Below are 12,847 nucleotides of genomic sequence, written 5' to 3' on the forward strand. Positions count from 1 at the left end.
GGCGGGTGCGGGCTCCGCTGGCTCCGGGGAAGTGCTCCACTCCCCGGCCCTGATGCGGGGGAGCAGAGCACTTCCCCGGAGCTGGTGGAGCCCGCGCCAGGCTCCTGTCCCAGCCTTTCCTGGTGTGCGGCCTTGAAAAGGCTGTGTGCAGCCACACTTTTAGTTGTGCATGGCCGCGCATGTGCGCACCTTAGAGGGAACCTTGGCCATCTGATGCAAAATGTCTGGATAATCAGCCACATGCACGTGGCTTCGCATCCAGAGACAAGAGTACCTCTGGATGTGCAAATACCAAAAATGCACTGTATGTCCAAAAAGGCCAAGTGAGCAGGAAAAATGAGAATATGTCAAGGCCTAGGACAAGAAGGCCAGCTATTACAATGCTTACAGAATGCTCTCTGCATGCAGCATGAGCAGTTATGCTATGAGGAAGTTATACAATGAGGAACTGTCCAGACATGGCCAGATACCCACTCCAGCCTCTGCTTGGCTCCTGCTCCTTTTCTAGAGTTGCAAACCTGACTCTGACTATTTCCCCTGCAAACATCTGCCTGCATAGTTGAATTGACCAGGCTTTATCCAGGGGAGGGGAGTGGATTGAAGGGGGGCGGGGGGAGGAGCGGTCTGCAGGATTTTTTTTGTAAAGAAAACAGTGCACATTGAAAGAAAGCATTGGGGGAAAAAAACTTTTTGCATCGTACCTCCCATATCAGTACAGCCTGCACTTCAAAGACTTAATAAAGACTTGCTAAAGGCTAAAGGGAATGTCTTTTTCTTACAAGACATATAGGACTGGACCCTAGCAAAAGGGCTAGCAACTCTTCACCCTGCAAATCTTTGCAAGTGTTTTGAGTAATGTAATGCCAACCCCCCCCCTCCCCTGCCCCCAGGTACAGCATCCCTGCCACTGGGGCGGGTGCGGTCAAACAAACTCAACCCTCCCAAAGAAAGAATGACACATCCATCATTACAGTAGAACAAAAAAATTTACTGAAATGAAAATGAATATAAAAAATAACTATGTACAAATTGACATATAAAAATAAAATAAATACAGAATGTTACAGAAATATAGAACACAAATGTTACAAAAATAGAAAATGTAAAAAAACAACCAAAAACGGTAATTAGTTGACCTCAAAAACCTCTGCTGGGCTGTGGGCTTTTCCCCAGCGAGTTCCGCCCGCGAAAGTTTTCTGGAGGAGAAAGGAAAAGAGAAAAAGAGGAAGAGGAGGGGGGCTTGGCGCACAGTTGAAAAAACGGACGTTGACAGCCGCCCCCCCTCCCCACACACACACACACACACACGCACACACACACACAGGGTCGGTGGGACATATTACCTAAATATAATCCAGGATGCTGCATACTCTGGCTGCCAAGTCTGGCAGGCAGCATCTTGGACTTGTGGCTCTGGAATGGAATGTGATGCAAGTTCAGGTTGCAATACTGAAGGAAGTCATGTAACCGCTAACTCCCTCCAACAAAGTTTCAAAATATATAGTTGCAGAAAAATTACTGTTTGCCTGGTACTGTCATAGCCATTGTATCATAGAATCATAGAAGTAGGGTCGGAAGGGACCTTGTAGATCTTCAAGTCCGACCCTCTGCCTGGGCAGGAGGGAAACTGGGCTCAAGGGACCCCAGCCAGATAGGCATCAAGCCGCTTCTTAAAGACCCCCAGGGTAGGAGCCAGCACCACTTCCCTTGGAAGTTGGTTCCAGATCCTAGCTGCTTTTACTGTGAAGTAGTTCCTACGGATGTCTAATCTAAACCTACTCTCCAACAACTTGTGGCCGTTATTCCTTGTTATCCCGGGGAGCGCTAGGGGAAACAAAGTCTCCCCCAAACCCTTCTGGTCCCCCCTAGTGAGTTTATAGACGGTCACAAGGTCCCCCCTCAGCCTTCTCTTGTGAAGGCTGAACAGGTTCAGGTCCTGTAGCCTCTCATTGTAGGGCCTGCCCTGCTGTCCCCGGATCATGCAGGTGGCCCTCCTCTGGACCCTCTCAATGTTGTCCACATCCCTCTTGAAGTGGGGTGCCCAGAACTGGACACAGTACTCCCATTGTAGATGTTGGGAGCCATGGCCACTGCACTGGCAGTCAACGGGGTGTGAAGGGGTTGCAGCCAGTGAAGGGTGCCAGGGGAGGTGAAGCTGGAGGACAGGAGGGTACATGGTTGGTGGTGGTGGTGGTGGTGGTAAGACATGGACAATAGGTGCAGGAACAATTAAGAGTGGGTAGAAAATGAAATTTCTCTGCCCCATCATTTTACTTTTGATTGAAAGTAATAGAAGTAATAAAATTGTTAAAGGTTAAGGATAGGCAAACAAGCAAGGAAGCAGACATGTCCCAACACAACCTAACTGCGGAGGAGGAGTGGTGAAGGGGGAGGGAGGGGTGAGGAGGGAGGAGTGAAAGAGGGTAAAAAAAAAGAACGCACAGCGCCATCTACTGGCACAGTGGCCCCTTGTGGCAAAGGGGATTAATTAGAAGTCTTCGGAGTCTCTGCCTGTTTGCATGAACAAAATCAACACATGGAGCGGCATAACATAAAAGCAATGCAGGCTAAAACATCTCTGAGCAGTGTTAGCATATGGCACTAAATGGAGTTTAAAGCAGCGGGAAATCCCGGGTCATACAAACACAAACGCAGTTATGTTGGCGTAAATGGGAAATTTTGTTTTGTCTAAATGGGAAATTTTGTTTCATCTACATATACCCAGGGACTTGATCTTGCACCAGATCTGGGTCCAGTCATGATTGTGCCCTTGCATCTGCATGCCTTTTGCAATCTCAACATAAACAGGCTTATTCCTCCTACTTTCCAGCCTGTCTATGATCCTTTGCTCTGACCAAATGTTGATTAAGTCCTCCAGTGTATCAGCCTATTGGGCTGTCGGCTCCACACTGCTGGCCTTGTCTTTCTGAGACATGGTGAAGCAGTTTGTGGTCAACAGCACAAGCGATTTGTGAAAGGGGGCTGACAAAATTTGGGCAGGGAGGTGCCTTTATACTCAGGCTGTGCTTGCATGAGGGTCTCAAAAAATTCCAAGAATTGTGAAGTCATTACCTGTAAGTATCAAAACACCCAAAGGTAATAAAGCACATGGTTTAACAGCAAAAAAGTCCTGGTGATGGGGTAAATAAGGCCATTGTACTATGGGATGGCTGCTCAATGGCTTGGAATGTTGCAAAAATCGATATCTACCTGCCTGCTTGTGCAAAATAATTTTATTACAGAAGCACAGCCTGTTTTCCCTAAAGGGGCAAAAGTTTTGAGAAGCCTACCATTACCAGGAGAGGAGTAGGCAAAATATTTTTTGTTTGCAAGCTTGATTACATAAGAACACCGGTGGCTGGTAGGCTCAGGGTTAAAGGATGAAAGGTTGTGCAAAAGCCCCAATGCCCCAGGGTGCCCGGGTGAAGTGTTGAAAAAACAGCTACACCAAGCTCCAGACCACACAACACCCTACAGTCCCTGCCCCCGGCTTGGTGCAGATGGGCGAGAAGCCACTGCTGACAGAGGGGCAAAATGGAGACTGAGGATGAAATACATGATACTGGAGCACAACACAGTGCAGAGTCCTCTGACATGGAGATTATGGAGGACATGGGTGAGCAGGAAGAGGAGGAGGAGGAAGTGGCAGTACTGCTTCTGCAAATGCTGTTTACCTGGGGATTACTGCTGCAACACTTGAGAAGGATAGGAACTGTGCTAGATTGCTCACTGGCAAGTTGTGTTCCTGGTTTAACAGCATCAATGACGATAATAATAATAAGAAACTGGTACCGAGAGGACTTGGAATACACAGAGGAAAGTGAAGAAGTGGAATTTGACCAGGCTCTGTTGAGAAACCTGAGGAGGACCAGAATCTGCACAGTGTGGGCTCGCAAGAGCAGCTTGGACTGGTGGGAGCGAATCATGCTGATGACTTGGAATGACCAGCAGGGTCTGGCAATGTTCCTAATGAAAAGGGAGACATTCTGTCATATAATTTGGATGCTGGGGCCCCAAATTGTGAGGCAGGACACTAACATGTGTCGGGACATCCCACCAGACAAGAGGGTTGCAATAGCCATCATGAAACTGACCAGCCCATCCAGCCTCCGCTACATCACGAACCAGTTTGGCATGGCTGCCTGCACAGTCAGGCTGGCAACTCATGAGGTATGCCAGCTGCTCAAGAAGATCACTGCAAACAAAATTATCCACTTGGTGAATCTGCAGCAAGTCATAGATGGTTTTAATGAGAAGGGGTTCTCAAACTGCATGTGGGCTTTAGATAGCACTTACATCCCAGTGCTGTGCCATGCAGGGAGGGGGAGGGCTTTCACAAACAGGAAAGAATATGCCTCCATGATCCTGCAAGCTGTGGTGGACCACATTTATACCAGGTGGGCCAGCAGCGCGCATGATGCGCGTGTGTTCAGAAACTCCCCCCTGCCTGGCCTTGTGAGAAAGGACACTATGCACTCAGCATGGAGGAGACAGCGATCCGCAGTGTCGCCATTCCCCCAGTTATATTAGCAGATGCTGCCTACCCCCTAAAGCCCTGGCTCATGAAACCTTGTAGAGGGAACATCACTGACCCACAGAATCTGGTTTTTAACTACCATCTGGGCAGTTGCAGGATAGCTGTGGAATATGTGTTTGGCCGACTGAAAGGATGATGGAGGGTGCTTATGCGCTGGCTTGAGATAGAGCAAGAATATATCATGGCCTTTGTAGTGGCAGCCTGCTTGTACAATATCTGTGAGAGCCACGGAGAGGTTTTCAAGGAGTAGTGGGAAGAAAAAGCATGACAGGAAGTGGCCAGACAACGGAGATGTTTCTGGGCAGCAGCAGCAGCAGCACAGGGGCTGAGGAGATATCCTCAAGGAGAGGCTGGTCGGGCAGCCCTTGTGCGTGATTGTCTGGCAGGATATATTGCTGACAACAACACCTAGGAGTGCTTTCTTCTTTCTCTTGGTTATGTTGATGTGATGGGCTAGCTGGTAGGGGTTAGCCCAGGGGTTTTGAAAGGGTACAAGATGATTGCAAGACTTGGGATTCCCTTTCCTCACCAATCAGGTGCCAGAGACTTACCCTCCATGTCCCCTGATTGGCCCCTTGGGTCACCTGGAGGGGGATAAAAGGGGCAGCGCAGCTGACTCAGGAGAGACCAGCAAGGAAAGAATCTCAAAGAGCTGGCAAAGAGCTGGGCCAGCGGGGTGGGAGCAGTTGCCCCAGAAGACCCTGAAGGAGTGGGACCTACAGGCATCAGTGGGACCCTCAGCAGCGTGGCGTGCGGCCGGCAGGAGAGGCTCCCTGCTGAGCTCCAGGATCCCCTATGAGAGGGTGCGGCCAGCAGGAGAGGTTCCCCAACTCCAGGAAGGATGTGAGCAGCGACCCGAGAGGTTCCCAGCTTTGCTTCCAGGTCCTCCAATAAGAGGCCAGGCAGCTCGACATGAGGCCAGGGCTCCTGGAAGGTCAAAACCTCTAGCAGCCTGGTCCAGTACCAGCACTGGTAGTTATGTGTTAGTGTTTCTGCCTACCATTTCAGAGATCCAAGTTCCAGTTCCACCTGGGGGGAGTGGAGTAACAGGGAGAAATTCTTGTTGCAGTGGGAATGGGTCATTGTGTTTTCCTCCTTTCTCCCCCCTCCAGGTACCTAGGCCCTATATTCCTCGTTATTTGACATTTTTTATTTTGTGCCTTTTATATTTCACCAACCAGTATTGTTTGTTCTGCTGTTTGTGTTTTATATATTGGTTAACCCTGTCTTTTGTCAACTGGATGAATATCTATGATTGTAAGTGTCTAACCTTTGTTGAATCCTGCCCCCTTGGGGAGTTGTAGTGTCCCCTATACCCCCTGGTTTATACTGGTTATGTTCCCAGTGCTGTTCTCTCATTAAAAGGTATATTGTTAAGTCCCCATTTGTGGTCTGGCTCTGCTCTATAGGGGGAGGAGAGTCCCTACACCTCCCACAGTGCTTGTGCACCTGCTTTGATCCCTTCAATTGGAGAGGGGGTACCTCTTGGAGTACCGCCCGAGTTACATTGAAATAAATTCATTTACACTTTAAATCTGTGTCTGTCTACAGGGGCATTGGGTGTTGTGGATGGGGGGGCAGAGGGGAGGACAGTCAGGGGAAGGGGGAAGAAATCTGGACTGGGCTAGGGGTTTGCTGCTTCCAGACTGAGTGGTTTGGGGGAGAGGGGCATTATTCACTGTCACCCACATCTGAATGAGCCCCCCCGCCATGTGGGTGAGAAGGTTAACTATTATAGCTCTTGGCCAGTGTGACAGGGGTCCAATCCCAGGCTTGTCTAACGTAGGCCTGGCCCTCTGTCTCTGGGCTACCCACCCACCTATTTCTCCTGCCATGCCTTGATGGAACAATAATTATGGTGTTACTCAGGTGGGAGGCTGCCCATTTACTATCCCAACGCTTGGGGTTGCTATCCACTGCTCCAAACCTTCCCTACATGCATGCCTTGCAGATGGTATATAACTGTTGACCTGCGCCCTAGGGCATTGGGTCGACTCACTACCCGTCACTGTGCCTCTAGGCACTGGTGTCTGCCCCCTGTCTCTGCACCTCCTGACGCTGTGCCTCCTGGCACTGGGGTCTGATCATCCCCCCGTCTATGTGTCTTCCTGGTGCTGGGGTCTGATCACCCCCTATCCTTGCGTCCCCCCTGGCGCTGGGGCTTTGCAAAGTAGTGTGCCCCAGTGAGGCCTCCTCCCCAGATAGCTTCAGCCCGGTCCACCAGATAAAACAATAACATAAATATGAGCCTCTGGGCTATAACATAATTCAAGTCATAAAAGCCACACTCTGGCTCCTTAAAAACCCAAACTGCTCCTTGCGTATTGAGCACCGCCCCCAACTCTGGATACCTTATAGACTCCTAGAACCTCATTAGCCACAGCAACCATCTGGCCAGCAGCCACAGCATTCTTGGGTAGTTCTGCCATGCAGGAGCTCTCTTCCCCTGGCCGCTTGCCGGAGACCTCCTCCTGCCAGCCTCGGCCCTGGAATTTATATGTGCCCAGAGGCCTATCCCCTTCCTGTCATCTGCACGGCTTGGGTTGTTGGGCTATTAACTCCTACCCTCCTGGTGTTTGTTGTTCCTGTAGACTTGAGTCTTAAAGGGGCAGCTCTACCTCTTAGTAACAGGGCTAGGGTTCCCTGTTGCACCGGGCTAGGCAGGTGGGGGACCAAGCCAAACAGCAACCCACATTTTCAAAAACATTCCAAAAACGTGTATATAACAATTCACAACACACCTCCAAAAGCAATTCACAATACACCTCCGAAAGCCATATGTGTCACTTGAGAAATGTAGCAAGAAACCTTTTTGCCTGCCCCCCACTGAAATGTGAAGCTCCTCCATATGGCAAAAGCCCCTTTTGCAGTAGTTGCCCCCTTTTGGGGATACTTCCTCTTTTCTACCTTTTCTTCCTTCCTCTCTGTTTTCCTTTTATTATATTATTATTATTTTTATATAAGGTGTACTTGTAGTGAAAATAGAGCTTGTAGATGCTTTTACAAATGTACTTTTAGTTTAATAGTAAGTTGTACCACGTAATAATGTTAGCAAGGGCAGGAATCTCTGTATGGAGCGGGTCCTTGAATGAATCATGGTTGATTGTGTAACACAGTAGCTAGTCTGGATAAGCAAATTAAGGAGCGGCAATTAACACCTACATACCACAGACTAAAGAGAGGAATGAATTAATACAGAGCCAGGAACTCCCTGAAACGTCACTGTTAAAGGTACGGGAGCCCCGGTTTGAACTAATCAACACTGGAAACAGACCCTTGGGGCTGAAATACCCCCTGATCAACCACTTCCAGAGCTCTATTCATCATGGCAGTGAATCAATCAAAAATCATCAATGGACTCCTGAGACTGTGCGTACCTGGGGACATGATCCCTGGGGCTGACAGCTGCCATCCAGCAGCTACCAAGAGGGATGTCCTTTGAGGTCAACGACCCCTGGATTGGGTAAGCTGAAGAATTGGGGAGTCACCAAAGTCTGCCAGAGAGGGATAAAAGGCAGCGAAGAATGACCCCCCAAGGGCACCCTCTTTGACCTGACCAGCGCCCTGCCCGTCCAGCCAGAAGGACCGACCGGCGACCCCCTTCTGAAGCAACATCACACTGAAAGTAGCCTCGACTGGCCATTGACGGCAGACTCCAGTGCTTGGGGATAGGTATATCTTGACACCGGTGCTTAGTGTTCATAGCTAGCTACCATGAGTGTGTGTGTATGCGTGAACGTGTGTGTGTGTTTGAGGAGATCAGCACCAAGATTTATGGTCTGACTTTTTCATCCATCCAATAAATTAGAATTTTATGTTGATCCTATGAGTTGGTCCTTTGTAGCCAACACAAACAGATTGACGGTGTACCTGGGCAGGGAATGGGATGGTTCCAATGGGAGCCCCCACTGGAAACTGTACTAAGATCTATGAGCTCAGGAATACTGGGAACTGTAGTTCAAAAAAAGAAAAGAAAAAGAGAGAAGAGCTTGCCACCACCACCAATATCGACAGCAATTGCCAATCAACGGGACAGCAACAAATGCCCACCCACCCACTACTCTAAACCCTGAACATTTCATGATATCACAGCAGTTATCATAGCAGCTATAGCCATATAGTAAATAAAAGAAAAAACACATATATTTGTAACATGATGGGATGGGAAGGGAAAGGAACAGGAGGGGAGGATTCACGTGGCTTGTCTTTGGAATTGAGATGGGGTCTTTGGGATCGTGTACTGATGGAGAGAGACCAGACTGATAGGTGCAAGACCAGCACCAGCAGATAGGTGGGTGCAAGTGACAAGGATTTTGGGTTAACCATGACCAGACCCAGGGGAGACTCCCAGTGAGAGTCAGGACTGCCCAGTGAGAGTCTGGGGGCAGGCACTGGGAAGGCCTGGTGGTTTACATGCTCCTCCTGCTGTAATACATTAGCAAAGAGGTTACAGGGGGTAAATTGGTATTTGACTCCCCCTACTGAAATCTGAGGGGAATGACACACAAGGCTTAACTTGCTTGAAAGTGCCATTTGTGTAAACACAAACTCCATGTCATGCAAACACAAATGTACCACGCCAAAACAAAGCCATGTTAAAATGTTTAGGTGTTCTACATTAACGCCCATGTCGTCTACACATGCCCTAAGTGACCAGATCCAAGGGGGAAATACAGAGGCAGAATCTAGATGATGGGTTGAGTCATGGTTCAGGAGTCAAGAGACCAAATTACCAAAGCCAAGTGGGATTCCCAAAATCCAGAGTCCACAAGGGGAGCCAAGCAAAGTCAGAAGCCAGAAAACTAGATAGCACAGGATCCGGAGAGTCTTACCATAGATCAGGGCTGCTCAACCCTGGCACACAGGTCAGTTCTGGCTGCCAGTGCCATGTCATTGAACCCACAGTGCTCCCAAAGGCCTGGGGAGCCCTGTGGACTGTGTCCTAGTGTGAAGGCTGGCATTGGGCCTGACTGCAGTGCATGGGGCTGGACAGAGTTGGCACCTAGTACCCTGATCCCAGTATGCAGGACTGGACAGATGTGTTGTGGGCCCCCATCCTGACATGCAGGGCTGGATAGAGGTAACTGGGGGCCCTGGGGCCCAATCCCAGCATGTGGGACTAGGCAGGGGCAGCACAAGGGTGTGGGGTCTGATCCCAGCTTGTGGAACCAGCCAATGAAGCATGGGGCCTGTTCATGGTATGAGAGCCTTACACCACTCATCTGCCATGTGGGGACAAAAGGTTGAGCATCACTGCCATAGCATACCTTTGGGTAGAGCTACTGGGTGACCTACAGTCTTTAGTTATGGGTGGACTTAAATGGGGAGGCTGTTTCCCCAGGAGCCAGTCAGGAAGCCCTAACAGTAGCCAGCTTATTTATCAGCTGGGGTAGGGCTGCCAGTTAGAACCTCAGGCAGGTTTGTTTGACTAGGCCATTAGGGCTGCCTGCTAGGGCCCCCAATACCTAGATATTTGGGGCCAGAGAGGCAAGCAATACTGTCAGCACAGGAATGTATGTAAGCACTGCTATTCCATTCTGACCCAGGAGTCTGAAGTTACTGTACTCCTCCTAGCTAGTAAAAACTCTCTTGTTTTGAAAAAGCTGTTCTTTGTTGCTGCAAGCAGCTGCTATTTGCATAGTTCCCAAAGAAGTAAAGTCTCTAGAGTAAGTTATTTTGGGCTTACTGAAAGAACCACAATAAGAAACAGTGGTGCTGAAACCAGGTCCCAGTCTCAAGCTGGTTACATGGAAGGGCTTCCTCTTGAAATCTGTGGAAATTCAAATCTGCCTCTAGAGGTGATGCACTCTCAGATGGGATGTCTGTACAGGGCAAGACTGTTAATACAGGGCTGGGCAGAGATCGATAAGCTACTGACATGGCTAAACTGCTACTGGTTCAGGAGCTAAAGCCTGATCTCTGCCTAGCACTGCTTTGTACTGTAGGGACATGCTTTGAAAGTTTATAAAGATTGGGCAGGATTGAATGTTTAACAGAAAAGTATTTTAAGAAACAGGAGAACACATAACAGCAGCAGTCTCCCAATGCCTGAAGCAGGGTGTTTGTGCCTGAAAACTTGACAAGAATAGTTTTACATCTATTTTGCTCGTCTAATAAAAGATATAACATCTACCCAAAGAACCTTGCCTGCCTACGTCCTTAGACCAACATGGCTACAACCAACAACCATGCAACATAGAAGATACTGAATTTTGCCGTTTGAAGTGGAAACTTCAGAACATGAAGAAAAAAGAAGCTAACCTCAACAGCGACATATACTTTCTAAGCCTATGCAAGAAACACAATATAACTCCCAGAGGACTGAACATATATAATCCTCTGACTACCAGACAACTCCAAATATGCTTCACAACTATGCAGGAGAACTTCAAAACAACTTAGAAATCATCTCCTTCATATAACCTACTCCAAAAGAAATCAACTCAAGAAGGACATCAACACATGCTACAACAACTTAAAAGAGATAAATCCGGAAATCCTCCCAAACATTATACAATGTATACCAAAAGATTACCAACAACATCCATGCAACACAAAAAGAAGAAATGGAACCAATTACTACAGGAACAACTTTCCCAGCCACAAAACAACCATCAGAGAAACAATACCAATCCCTTACAAAATTCCAACCTCCTACTTGATGAAATGGAGGGAACCAATCAACCCTCAAATATTATCAATCTCTCCACACACACTTACCAAAGCTGAAAAATCTGTCCTCTTCAAAGACCTTAATTTCTGTCCAGAAAAATACCCAAATAAGATACCATAATGTGGAGAACTAGAAGATTTTTTACGACACCTCCATCTGATGGAATATTTCCACAACCAAAACGAATCCACTTGCAACACAACTTCATTCTGTGACAAAATTGACAAAAATATTAGCACCAAAAAAAAAAATCAAAAAACCCTCAGCTTGTCAGCTTACAGTGGATGGAATTCAAACTTCAATATTGACTGCTTCAGAGAAAGAATGAAGAATGAAATATGCAACAGCAAACATCACTATAACAACCTTTCCCTCTCAGAGAGAAGGGCCATAGAATCTCTAAGATCCAGCCACCAGATAGTAACAAAACCAGCAGATAAAGGAGGAGCTATATTTATCTTTAACCATGAAGACTACATAAAAGAAGCCAATAGCCAACTCTGTGACACCAACTACTACGAAAAACTAGAGGAAGATCCAACTCCTCTTTTCACCTCAAAACTCAAAATCACCATCACATCATTTCCATCTGAACTACAAGAAAAACTTCAGACCCTGATCCCTCCACTACACAATCCAGGGATATTTTACATGTTCCCTAAAATCCACAAACAAGGGAACCCCAGCTGACCTATAATTTCCAACCATGGAACCCTAACTGAAGAAATATCCGGTTTCATTGAATTCATCCTAAAACCTCTTGTTATCCAAAGACTGAGGTTTATCCAAGATACAACAGACTTTGTACAAAGCCTCAAAAACATAGACTACCTTCCCAGCAATACCTTCCTAGCCACCATGGATGTTACCAACTTACGTACCAGCATCACACACCAGAATGGCATCCAACCCTGCTTCACTTATCTACAAGAGCAAGACTACAACTCAGAGTACAGACCTCAAGATATTACTGAACTTATACACTTCATCCTCACGCACAACAGATTCAGTTTCAACAAGCAACACTTCCTTCAGATCATGGGCACAGCTATGGGCACCAAAATGGCCCCACAATATGCCAACCTTTTATGGACCACCTGGAAGAAGAATTCCTCAAGAACTGCACCATCAAACCAATGCTATACCTGAAATATATAGATGACATCTTCATCATTTGGACTGAAAACTTGCAATCTCTGGTTGATTTCCATCACAAATTCAAGAATCATCACCCCTCCATTAGACTATCTCTTGAATACTCCAGCACCAACATTTCCTTTTTAGATACCATGATCAATATCCAAAATGGTAAAATACAAACCACCATATACAAGAAACCCACGGACCAACATACGTATCTACACAGAATCAGCAGTCACCCTAAACACACAAAAAAGCTGTAATTTACAGCCAAGCTCTCTGATACCACCAAATTTGCACTATGGAGAATACACAGGTATTCTTTATGGGGTGTGATTGTCACCCCATAAATCTCAAAAGGGCTTTCACCCAATAAGGTCACTCTTCAAGAGAGATAGATTGCACTTTTGAAAGAGCCACCCAGATACCCCATGAAGCATTGCTTCAGTACAAAAAGAAAATCTCTACTAATCACACACCATTAGTTATGACATACC

General features: G+C 47.3%; 1 protein-coding gene across 4 annotated transcripts in view; it reads left to right on the forward strand.

Moving 5' to 3' along the window:
- Nucleotides 1-12,847, forward strand: part of ARMC3 (armadillo repeat containing 3) — a 133,972-nt gene that overhangs the window by 21,437 nt on the left and 99,688 nt on the right. The window lies entirely within an intron of this gene.

This window comes from Alligator sinensis, unplaced genomic scaffold, assembly GCF_000455745.1.
Source record: "Alligator sinensis unplaced genomic scaffold, ASM45574v1 scaffold221_1, whole genome shotgun sequence".
Classification (NCBI taxonomy): domain Eukaryota; kingdom Metazoa; phylum Chordata; order Crocodylia; family Alligatoridae; genus Alligator; species Alligator sinensis.